The sequence below is a fragment of the Rissa tridactyla genome, chromosome 2, assembly GCF_028500815.1.
Source record: "Rissa tridactyla isolate bRisTri1 chromosome 2, bRisTri1.patW.cur.20221130, whole genome shotgun sequence".
NCBI classification, from domain to species: Eukaryota; Metazoa; Chordata; class Aves; order Charadriiformes; family Laridae; genus Rissa; species Rissa tridactyla.
In genome coordinates this window covers 153,331,612-153,344,756 of record NC_071467.1, presented here as the reverse complement: position 1 = coordinate 153,344,756, position 13,145 = coordinate 153,331,612, and the positions used below count along the sequence as shown (strand labels likewise).

Sequence of the window (13,145 nt, the reverse complement as noted above, 5' to 3'; positions counted from 1 at the left end):
ACCTTTGTCTCAAATAAAACATCACCTAGCTCATTCAAGCTATTCCTGTTTCAAGCCCAAAAATAGAACAAGTCCAAATTCCTGCAGAGTGTGATGTGATATTATTTCTGCTAGTGCAAATAATGTATGCTGATATCTGGTCCAGCCTTCATTTCTGATGTTATGAAATGACTTGAACAAATACAAAATATACATATGCTTGCGGCTAGCTGTAATTTCTAGTTAGGGTCTCTCTCTGCACAAGAGAAAAGGGAGTCCTTCCTGCAGACAAATACTGCGAGACCACTCTTGAGATCATTAATTCCAACGAAGGTGTAACATCTAAATGAAAGATAATTAGAGAGGCATACAGGACCTGCATTTTAAGAGACAAAGGAAGGTTTCAAATCATAATCTGAGTTCACTCACACCATTTCTACTCTCCTGTATCACTATCAGTTTCTTTAGGACTACTCGTGATTTATGGTGCTGCATGTAGGATCAGCAAAGGACAATCCTGATCCATCAAGTGCTTCCACATGCTTATTTTTACTGGAAGTGAGTCACTCAAGGAAACTTCCACTTTCGTACTTCTCATCCTTAGTTTGTGTGTTGCACATTGCAAGCTTCACTGCTGGGAATTTTCCTTCCTCCCTCCCTCCCTTCCTTCTTCCCTTCCTTTTCATTGTCATACCTGCATCCAGCCTCCTCTCTTCCTGCAAGTAGTTCAGTTAAACAACGGTTATGCCTATACTGTCTCCTAAGTGTGGTAGCAAGACTATCTTCAAGACTGGAACCACCAACAGGACAGGTGCTAAACATGAAAATTCATGCATTGCCAGGCATTATTGATGCAACTTGCAGCTGTAAGACAACCCTGCAGACAGAAGATGAACAGGAGACAGAGATCACATCCTGTCCTTAGAGCTGCTCTAGAGGTCGTTCTTCAGAGCAACGTAAGCATAGGCTACGATATATCATCTCTCTGTGCCATGATAAACTTGCATATGAGTCCCTACAGGATGAAGCCTACAGCTGATTTACACTAGAAAGGTTAATATAGAAATTATACTAACAAGACTCCTCTTCCCAAGCAACTTATACCTATCCCTCAAGAGAAGTAAAATGTACAGGTAAAAGAACTTCTTACACAGCTTCTGCAGTAGGGTTTTTGCTGGCATAGCTATGTCAGCAAAAAATTTATATCCCTCCCTGACAGGCCTCCTTGATAACACTTTTAAGTGCAAACCAGGTGTCGGTATTTCAGTTATGACAGAAAAAGACTTCTACACTAGTCATGAGGTGAATATATAGCCTTTCATGACCTGGAAAAGCCCTTGCTTCCAAAGAGGTCAAATCCCATGATCATGTTTTCCACCAGCATAATCTCTCACGAGCACTAGTTAATACAGTACTAATATTGTACTGCATTAACACCTATAGAGTAGGTGAAAATATCATATCAGTCGACAAGCCACTTATATTCTTCCCATTCCCATCTAACAAATGGTTATTTACACTAAATTAAAGCCACAACAACTCCAGTTCATGGGAGGTACCAGCATTTCTATCTAAAAATGTGCTGTGACTTTTAGATTAGACTAGAAATAAATTTAAATCTAATTAATCTAAAATAATTATCAATCTCTGGACATTTCAGTTGATTGCATTTGGCATTCAGAAAGATTTAGATGATTCTAAGAAGAGAGTCTATAGACTGAGTTCCCAGACGCATCTGCTTATGAAACAGGATAACCAAGTACAAGCAAATTTCATTTTAATCAGCATTGTTAGGTAGGAAGTTAACAATACTGGTTTGAGAGCAGATAGATAGCTTTTAAATAGAATGTTCATAATTAAATACACAGACCTAGCATATGGCATTAGGCAACAACCCCACAGCTGAAGAGAAGATTGGAAGATGCCATGTTGCCATAGGCAGAGTTGCAGAGTGTCCCTCAAGGATCACCAACACTGTACCTGTTCCTAACCCAGTTTACCATCTTCTCATCATCTCCAGCTCAGTTGCTCTCTGATCTTATGAGTTTATTTATGGAATATGTTTAGGCCTTGCACTGATGTGGCAATAGACAAAGCCCTTTGAAAACACCCCTCACTGAGGTGGAGTGCAACAGCCGTGGTCCACCTGGGGTGTTCCTCAGTACAAGCGATGATGCCCTGTGATAAAAGTCAGCATGAATAAAACAAAGTGTTTCTAACTACTTACACATGCAACACTCGTGGCCATCGATTAGCCAAGCAGCATGAATCTCTGAGATACAAGAAACAGTCAATCACATTAATTTCTCTAATTAATCAATTAATGCTCCTTTATTGAATATACAGAAAGAAAACAAGTTACACAAACAAAAAGCAGTCTGTGATATCTAAGTATTTAGATCACTACTGCAAACTGTATCCTACTCCTAAAACTTTTTTTTTTTTTAGTATTTTATCATTTTTCATAATCCACTAAGATTACTTATAGCCAGAACTGTGGCAAAATTGGGGTTGTATGAAAACTGTTCACATACCACTAGCTGAGAAAAATGCTGGTATTAGTCCAGAAACCAATTTACTCTCATAAATCAGCTTTATTCTTGCAAAGAACACTGAAGGGAAACAATTATAGTTGGACTCAGTGATCTTAAAGGTCCCTTCCAACCCAGATGATTCTACGATTCTACGAATTTTGCAATGAGGCAACAGCAACACAGAGCACAAGCCCCCTTCCATCCTCACGTTATTCACTATCCTTCCCACTCTTTCTTCCATCTGTTTAGCTGCATCATCCAAAAATCCTATCACCTGGACATCATCCTTGACAGGGCGATTTCCTCTTTCCGGTGCGGCTGGTAGCCTATGTATCCTCAGCATCGTGTGCCCTTAGGCTTTCTCTGTTGACAAAGTCCATAAGCCACGTAGATAAGACAATGCTGTCACCCCATTCAGGGGCTGGAAACCACTCCCTGAGTTCTCCTTCCCCTAGTATAACTTTACTCACCTTTTGAAAAAGGAGTATGGTACAATACCAACTGTGTTGAAAGAATCAGGACCTCAGGACCTCCACTCGTTCACCCTTCCCCTACTCCTCCTAGGCCTAGAAGCTTTCTCTTTCTTCACCATCCTCCCTCCCTACAGCAGCTACTGACACTTGTCTAGGTCATCATCTGGGCAGCAGCAGAAGCCAACATCTATAGGTTATTTGCCTTCTTCCAGGCACTTCGTCTAGCAGGACACAGGGCAAGGGATCCCTCTTGTTGACGACCACTGTGGAAAACTCGGTTCAGGATCACATGAAAAAAGATGCACTGTGAGTGACGGATGATGGATTTTTCAGAGCATTCATTGACACTGGCGTCCTTGTTTACCTCTGTTATCATTATTCCTTTCCACTTCTGCTACACTTTAAGGAAAATTGTAGTGTGGAAGTTGAAAGTCTAGCACGGGAAGAAAGCCTTATGCTTTCAATGGGCACTTCAGTTACGGATAACCTGTGTACTGAGCTAACGGAGAAGTCAGATCATACACAGACAGAGGAAAGATTGATTTATGCCCTGATTTACTACTACTAGTTTCAGAATAGCAACCAGAAAAGTAATTTCAGTGACAAAAGCATTAGACTGACATAAGGGTTTCCATTATTTAACTATGTGTGGCATGTATCCCTAGCCCTACCCTTTTTGCCAGTCAAACAAAGTAGAATTTGGCTAATATGCAACTTGCATATTTGGCATACATCGGTTAAAAAACACTGAGTGGACAAAAGTCAAATCCCTGTCAGTTTTGAGCCTTCATGTTTCCTTTTATAGCACCTTTACAAGGTAGCTAGCTCTATTAATACCAAAGGTCTCATGTTTCATACATGCCAATGTGAGCGGGAAGCTAGTCCTGGAAATCAAGTATGCTAGTGCCTTTAATAGGTACACAAAGTGTAAGAGTGGAAAGAGCTGAAAAGGAACAGACACACCAAAGAAATACAGGATAAGACTAGGAAGAAATATGTCCCAAAACAGAAGCACAATTAAACATCCAAATTGCCAATTAACAGTAAATAGCCGATGAGGAACATGTATGGAAGAATGTAGTGATGTGTGGAGAATTAGGGGGCTATATTGCAAGTAAGCCTTATTCATAGAGAATTCCAAGGTATTTAGGCTCCTAAATCCTACTTAGGAACTTAAACTCTCGCTCAGTTCTACAGGAAACTAGTCACCTCCACATCTCGTAGGATTCAGGCTCAAGGATCGCTACCACAAGGCATCAGTGTACATGCCTCTCCGGGGCCTGTCTCGCTGTATTAGGCAACTAGAAGAATATTACGAAGAAACTCTTGATGCACCAGTGACTCAGAACAAAACTCTCACTCTACCATAAATACACTTAATGTCCTACACATAGGACCATTTAATGAGCATTAGAAGAGCAGCTGTATTGTAGAAATGCAGAGTATGGGGGAAGGGAGGTTACAGGCATTTGCTTATCCTGAACCTACCTACAGGTTCAGAAATTTCCTCTGAAAGCTGCTAGCCTTTCTTCATACACAATTATCATGTACCATTTGTATTACTGTAGAACCTTCAAGCTCAGGTCTTGGATCAGTCCTACACAGATGCAAATTAAAAAAGAATATGCCTACACATCTGATCAAAGTCGTGCAACCCAAACACTAGCCATAACACATTTTATTTAGATTTTATTGTCTTAGAGTAAATCTAATTACTATCTTCCACTGTAGAATTATCATAAAAACTTTCTTCATATTACAGTTGAACAGGCTTAGAAAGGAGAAATATGCATTGAACTACAAGGAGGAATACAGGTTTTTACAGTATTACTTATACTCTAGGTAGGCAGGAGAAACACCTTCTTTGCATGCAATGTTTTTTTTATAGAGATAGCTTTATATAGATTTTATATAGATAAAATATATTCCCTGTAAATGACTTACAAAAACTGAAGAAATGTGAACCACTCCAGTAATTAAAATCTTGGAGAGTTTTCTGTTATAAACATGACAATATGTTTGTACATCATTTATAACACATACTCCCCAGCAACAATTTACCCTTCCACTCAGAAACCTTGTGTAAAGATACTTCACTGTTACACGCACAAAACCCAAAATAACTTATGTAAAAGCAACAAAGGACATTTACATCTTTCAGGCAACCTGATAGTAATATCTTCATAGCGTAAACTATATTTTAATGCAGATATTCTCACCAATACTTGTGTTTATACTTTTTTTTTTTCTACACACTTGGATTTTACTTCCTTTATGTCACAATCTGTCTTGCAAGTTTAAGAAATGGATCATTTATTTATAACCTGTACTTTCTTTCAGACCCTCTCAGTTACACAGATGACCAGGTTAAAGAAAAACAAGTGGTTGTCTGATAACAGTATCAAAACAAATCATATACGTTGCATTTCTGTTAGCTGAAGTCATAATAATAAAAAAAAAAAAAACAAAAACAAAACAACCCAAAATCACTGCTTTCTTTACTTTACCTTTTTCCAGAATAAACTCTCATAATTAAACTTTCCACTTTTCCAAGTAGCTGACTATGTATTCCTGCACAGCGGGAGGTTTTCTCTACAGACATATTGACTTGGACAATAAACAAAGCAGAAATCCCTGACTGGAATTTACAGCTAAATTTAACCATGCATATTGTTAGTGAAATTTGCATATCTGTCTTTCAACATTAAGAAAAAATAAAAGTTGAAATTCAATGAATTTGGGCACTGCGCTGCTTTGCAAGAAAAAAAAAAAAGAGATTTAAGTTATAATTTCCATACTTATTGAGGCTGTATGTCAAAGGAAATCTGTGCAAAAAAAATCCTGGTGCTGCCTTGATGAGATTTGAAAGATGACAGCATACTAATAGCAAAGGAGCTGCTTCTTAACAAAGATGGCTTAAACACTACCTATAAAACGCTGCTGAAGAATTCTAGGAAACATTTTCAGCATCTCTTATCTCTCTGTCCTTCCACCACAAAATACATAGAAGCACACAACATGTTTTGAAGAAATATCACCCACCTTTTCCCCTCGGTGCTGACTTTTCCCATGAAACATTAACAGATCAGTCAGCTCTGGCTTCTTACAATTAAAGACGGTGGAAACTTTCATTGATACTTTTCACTGATTTTTTGTCACAACACTGCATCACCACTAACCCTCCAAAGCCACGAGCCAACAGTAGCAAACATTCACCTTCTCTTTTTAGATTTTTGTGTCTCTTGTCTCAGCATTCTAGACATCTGGATGTCTTAGGAATTTGATTTAAAGGAATTAGGGTTTTTAATTTCTTTAAAACTAAGTTACTTCACCTGGCTCTGCCTATCCACAAAAAATTAGACTTTGGGATGCAGTTGTGCCAGCATAAAACATCTCAGATCAGCACAAATAATCCCACACAGAAGAGAGAAAGTCATACTACTTAGAGGTACTTCTCCAGTATAGAAATTGGATGTATTCCAGGGATTATACTGTTGATCGGTTGGGGTTTTTTCATTATTATTATTGCTTTTTTTCTTTTTAAAACTGAAGCAGTGATTTTTTACCAGTAAAGCTCTCATTAAATTATGAAAATGCTCACACTACCACAGTGTGTACTTTATGGCTTTCCATACTGGTACTTGCTCTGGGCAGGATTTCGAGGGCATCTGAAGCCTATGCTTGGGTCTTTAGAGTTTGGCTACTTCTCAACTGGAGGATGGAGAAAGAATAAATGGCATTCTGGCAAAAGTGAGGAACTTGGTCATCACTTAAAGACATTACCTACAGTTGACTGTGCAGATAAGAGGCCCACTCTTTCTTTTCTTAGGTTTCAGATGAAACAAACACAACCATTAACACTGAAACTACAAGATTTCTAACACCCCAGTGAGATGCACAGATCAGCTCACACCTCTCAGATCACTTCTGGCATGCCCTGTACACTCGGGCAGGAGATCTCTGAAACACGCTCCCGAATTTTTCCTGCAAATGTAACCGCAACTTTTTTCTTCTCTAATAAACGAGTCGTCCTGTGAGAAAATTGCACTACAACCACCACCTCTAGCATGCAGGCTGTGGCTGTAAACAGCTTCATATAGCAACACAAGGTCTAACTGAGGTTGGTGAGACTCTGTGAGATCCAAGCATTGCACTGTTACATCTGATTTTTTGTAAAATGTTGCATTCAGATATCGTGCGATAGAGGTAGCTGAGGAAATGGAGGAGTAACTTCATTCTGCAAAAGTGCAATGAAATCTAGGTAAACAATCTCAGTGATACAGAGCATTTCCTTGGAAGTCGCCAATGAGCTATCTGCATTCTGGCCCAACCATAGCAAACCAAAAAACGACAAGAAAATATGACTTCCAGTGAGGTAGCCACGAGATACTGAGAGCTCACTGGGAAGTGTTCATGGTATTGAAGTCAATGGGAGTCAAGGGCCACAACTCACCAAATACAAACTGCTGAGCAGGAAACCAAGCCAGGAGTTAAACATTTTAGAATCAGGCACTGAAATTAATGAGTTAAAGATTAATTCACTCGCAGACTGTGTGTACATGGTCACCTCATGGGGCCATCACCGGGAAGACAAGAGATCTTCTTAGAAGAACCGGCTCTACCTGAGGCTAATTAACAGATACGCTGACTGTAAATAAAAGCAGGAGGTGGTAAACAGAAAAGAATAGGAAGTTTGATGGGGCTCCCAGCTGATGCTGTGTGTCAATAAACGTCAGTTGAAACTTAGATGCTGCTTTTGTACTCTTTTAAGGAAATCATTATTATCCCATTATTCTGTAACGCAGTCTAACCTAATCTCCATGCATCAGACTAGGGAAGACATTTTTTACCAACTCTACATTTGCTAATTACAAAACCAAGAATATTGAAGTTATTTTGTTTTACATACAGAATGAAGCAGCTTATTTTAAAATGCAAATTATGATATTCAGCTTTACTACCCATAAAACTAACAACTATTTCTTATATCCCAAATTCAAATTAGTGACCCTTGTAAAAATACCATTTGTTTCAAAAACACCAGTGAGATAGCACGAACAGCTGTATAAAACAGACAAGAGAATGACATACACAATGGCAATTAGGCTTTTTAAGCACGGAAACACTTTTTCAATTTACCCTTATCATGTCCTAAATCTGTAGAAGATGAATCCCTTAACTCTCTGGGTTTTGGCACGAGAACCTTTATATGTTTTTTACCAGAGCATTTTCCATCACTGACTCTTCAACGAATTTTCTCCCAATAAAGGATTACCTGTAAGAAAAACAATTTTAATAGTACTGAACATCGAAAAGATGGTGATGCTCATTGCCCATTCTCTGCCCCACACCTCCAAAAGTTAACTCCCACTGCAAGTTGGATTTTGTTTGTTGTTTTCTAATCCCCTCTCCCATTTAAAGACCCGATTTGCCAAACCTTTTCTCAAGCAAGCAGACACTTTAAAGTAACCAGGATCGCTGACGTGAAGATAAACTATTTTGCATGAGAAAGTTTTGCAGGATGTAATCTTCTCTTTTCCTTGAAGTTTAAGTAGTTCCTACCTACTACTTAAATGAAAGAAATTTAATAGTCTCAGTCCAATTACTTGTTAACACGTGTTTATTTCTCACCCAATTACTTCCCACAATTCTTCCAGTTTCAAAAGAGTCGACAAATTTGGCAACTCCGCTTGCTTCTCACTTCTTGACACTATCGTTAAGATTCAGATTAAGGCATACAAATGATGCAAGAGAGAGTGCACTATTCTTGCTATTCTTGACACACTTTAGAGACAGGATTACAATCTCTCCTTTCACTTCAAAAAATTTCTAAGTTCATTTTAAAAGAATCTACGTATTTTCACTGCATTTTTAGGAAAACCTGGACCTAAATATTTTTGCTACTTTTTCCAATTCATGAATTCTAACGTACCAAAATTTCTTCCTTATACAATAATTACTTGAAGTAAAGCTAATTGACTGTGTAGCACTATACTTCAAAAAGTATTCGGATTCCACACATGAACAGCTGGGAAGTGGGACCACAGGAGCTCACTTTTGTACTTCAATATTGTACTTCCCTTTCTCCGTCCTCTCTCCCGCCACAGCTTTAGTACTAGAATGATGAATCTCTTTCTCAACAAGACTCAAACTATTTCCTCCTTTAAAGTGTTGTCTGTCTATTATCTTTTCTTGCAAATATTTATTTAAAATAATTCTAAAATAATAACAGGGAATAGGGAGATTACTGGTCATCTACTGGCAATGTACTATAATCAAATTCTGCTGACAGAAATTTGAAGGAAAAAATGTTTACCCTGTCAGGAAAAGAACTAGGGAAGACCCTGTCTATTTTGGTCAATATAACTACCAAGTAAACTCAGGTACACAGGAATATAACTAGATATACCTGCTTTCAGGTAATCATAAAACTTCTGAAGAGTTTATTAAAAATACAGGAAAAAATTAGCTGCTGTCTTACAAAACTAAGCATATGCTCATATACAGACTTGACCATTAATGCCTGTGAAGGCTAAAAAAGCATAGTACTGCTTAGCAGTCATGAAGCCATCTAAATTAAATTGCCATGAAAATAAAGTTAAAAATGTCTGGAAAGATATTTCTGTAAGAGTGCTAAGATGCAAAACAAGCAATAAAGAATAACAATCAACTTTTGCTTAAGAAACACCACATGTTGCCAGTTGCTGATAGATTCTGGCTACAAACAGCATTCTAACACTGAACTAATGACAGAATATAACACGTACTAAAACCAATGTAGGTCATATTAACAATTTTCCTCCCTGAACTTCAATATTCGCTTTGTTTTCTCTTCTTGTCTTAATACAAAGTCCAGTGAACTCTGCAGGAGTCTTATACTAACGTTCTATCCACCAACTTTGGGAAAACACCCAAAAAGGCTCACAGTTGTATTTAAGACACAAAGAAGGCTACAAGAAAAAATGAATGAGAAATGGAAGCTGCAAAGGCAAATCAACAGAAATCAACAGAAAGCTTGAGACTCCAAAAATCACAACCTATTCAGAGGAAATTCTGTTCCTATGCTCATATCTTTTGTGATTGGCTTACACTTTTCTTAGAGGAGGGAGTTTAATTTATGATAAATTTTGATGAATTCCAGATTGCCAAAGCCCACACTTATTCATTTCTCAGTGTACTTCTCCTTACCCAAGGACGGCTGCGCCACTTGAGATCAAAGGTCCATTTAGCTCAGTATCCTGCTTCCAAAAGTAGCCCCAAGTCAGAGCCAAGAGAAGAGAGCAGGAGCAAAGAAATCAAATACAGTATTTTCCCAGAATAACTCCCCAGCCTTCAACTATATTCCACTCGGGAATTCCTGAGACTGATATGATTTATCTGTTTACCCTGACCAATGGGTCTTCTCTTTCAAGCACTTAGCCCGCTACCCCTGAAACTCACGTTTACTGTTTGCATCCACAACATCCCAAAGCAAGGCTACCTTGGGCACAGAACTAAGAACCATATCGCAGTGATGCTGTTTTGTGCATATTCAGTCTTCAGTGGATACAGCTACTCCCATTTGCTTACTAAAACCCAGCCAAAATAAAAAAAGTAAGATTGACGCACCCCTTGAAAGAAAGTTGGAGTTTGCACATATCCCAGCGAGTCGAGTCCAGTGGGAACTAGCATTCTGAGCGCTGCAAAATGCTGCAAGAGCAAGAATTATAACAAGGTTGAATATAGCTGGAAAAGCAGGCAGATGTCATGAGTGAAAAAACAGACACCCTAACAAAAGCAGCAAAAAACCCTCTGCGAGCCTCCCTCAGTCTAACAACTGAATTTTGATCCAAGGAGGTTAAATATAGGGCTGCTTGAAAATTTTCCACTGTATCTATTTTTGATGGGAAATGAGGCTTTCAGCTAAACACTTTTTTGGTTGTCGTTTTTTTTTTTTTTTTCTTTTGGCATGTCTAAGTATGTGCTTCTGCAAATATACTTTTCTTACCAAAAAGCCAAACTTACAAACCAAAATATTTTGATTTAAAACAAAAATGTCATTAAGAAATGCTAGTGTAGCATCTCGTTAAATCTGCGGCCTACCTGCTTTATGTGCCAGATCTCCTCTATCAACTAGACTTACCATTTAAATGACAACTCCAATAATCGATCACTTTGAGGGATTCCCTACTTCCAGCACTCCCTTCAAAGAGGAAAGACCATGGCACGGTGACAAAGGTGCTAGGCAGCCTCAGCCTTGCAGAATAGGACCAGCAGGCGTCCAGACGATGATGTCGGAGGAGAACTACAGTAACATTTCTCAAATCGAGAAGTTTTAGTTTTCAGACAAAGTCTTCCAGTCCACTGAATTCTGTCAAAACATGTAGTTTTTCCTGGAAAATTAAGACAAAAATGAAAAAAATCTTTGTATTTTTTTATCAAAAATTCATGCTGGAAATTTCATGGGTCAAACAAGTTCTTATTCATTAACCGGCAGATCCAAACCTAGCATCTGGATCCATCCACACACAAGTCAGAAAAACTTTAAACAGCAGTAAAATGTTTCAAATTTTCCACAGCAGCTCTGTTAGCAGGACTGTTCAAAAGCCAAGGAGCTAAAACCAAACAAAAACAATAAGGGTTCATTAGATGGGATGTGTATGAGTCTTAGGTCATAGAAGACCAACCAGCCTAACATACAAAAGCAAAGGATGAAGATAAGATTCAAACAATGGCTACACTTACTAGGTAAGAAATCTCTAATACAAAAAATCTGCATAGCAAAATGGGCAAAGTGGCAAGAAAATGAGATATTCCATTTATTATTCCCTTTCAGGGCTCTCTAAGCCAGAGAATTAAGCAGAAGGAATAAATTTGATAGGACTAATGCAATAAAAAGTGAGAGTAACAGCTGTCCCGTTATGTCTATTATCACCCCTTTTCTTGGAACCCCGCAATCCACTGGGAGAATTGAAAGCCTCTCATCCAGACACAGGCCTTGACCAGACCAAGAGAGAGAAACACCCAACTAATACTACCAGAGACAACACTAGAAATAAATTTCTAATATCCGTCTCTTCCCTTGTGGCTGTTTCCTGCTGTACAACTGCATCCCCCTGCCCCGAAGGCAAAATAAAGAAATCAATCAAGGCTGCATCTTTTGTAACACAGTTGTGAGCCCACAAAAGACAACTGCAAAAAATCTCATACCAGTGCAGTGCTATTTTCTTTTCCCCAACCACACACACAGAGGACTATTACTGCCATCATTAGCACCAACTAAGAACCAAGAAAATTCAAAGGAACTGGCAAAGGAATATCCTTATTAAAAACTCAGTGGGTAAAACGAAAGGAAGGACATTTTGCTGCTACAGTGAAATTCCTCTCAACACTTTGCTTTTCAATCACACCATTCTTTTACTAACATAAAGATAGAGAAAGTTTTTTAAGAGCCAGTTTCTGCTGAGACTAAGCACCTGAGAGTTCCATATAAGCAGTTCCAAACACTGCCTAATGCTGATTCCCTGCACAGAGTTAACATCTTTGACTGTCTAATGTCCTAAAATGAAAAGTGCTAACACGACTTGTCATTCTCGAGGCTAATTTATTCATCAAAATTAGCACAAGCCCAAGCCTGCTGTCCTTATTCATATTTGGAATCACCAGCCACTTATGTGTTGTCCCAGCAAAATTAACACAGTGAAGGATTAGTCAGGATCTAGCCCCAGAGATAAAAAATTTATTTAGAGTAAGTGAAATACAAAGAATAAATATTCAAAATGAGTGATGAAAGATATGTTTGTTATTTCCATTTTAACTCCAGGGCAATGAGTAATTTCAGTAAGAACTTCTCAGTGTGATTTTTATCATTCCATATTTTAAAAATTACTACTGGGCATCGTCCACCAAAAGTTGGGATGGGAAACAGTGAAACTTAAAAAATGTCCATTTCAAACATGTATGCAAAATATTATTGCCTTAAATTATGCTATTACTGATTTATGAGGTGCAAAAAGTAGTGTCAGAATTTCTGAACAACTTTGTATTGTTTAAGCATTTAACGACACATGCTCCTCTTCAAATCAGTTATACAAATTTAACTTTCTCATTATACCTGGGGTTTATCCTTATCCATGTCTTTCAACACAAGGTGCCATTTTTTCTTCAGTTCACTTCTTAC

At 38.2% G+C, this 13,145-nt stretch overlaps 1 long non-coding RNA gene across 3 annotated transcripts in view; it reads right to left on the bottom strand.

The window, feature by feature from the left end:
• Positions 1-12,534, bottom strand: part of LOC128905946 (uncharacterized) — a 111,211-nt gene extending 98,677 nt beyond the window's left edge. For 2 of the 3 annotated variants that reach the window (XR_008465030.1, XR_008465029.1), the window contains exons 1-4: positions 11,109-12,534; positions 10,595-10,675; positions 10,175-10,224; positions 8,126-8,261 (exon numbers count right to left, since the gene is read on the bottom strand). This is a non-coding gene — a long non-coding RNA (uncharacterized LOC128905946). Of the gene's footprint in view, positions 1-4,050; positions 8,262-10,174; positions 10,225-10,594; positions 10,676-11,108 lie in introns of those variants that run through there. The other variant, XR_008465028.1, reaches the window with a different exon arrangement.
• Positions 12,535-13,145: the final 611 nt, after the last annotated feature.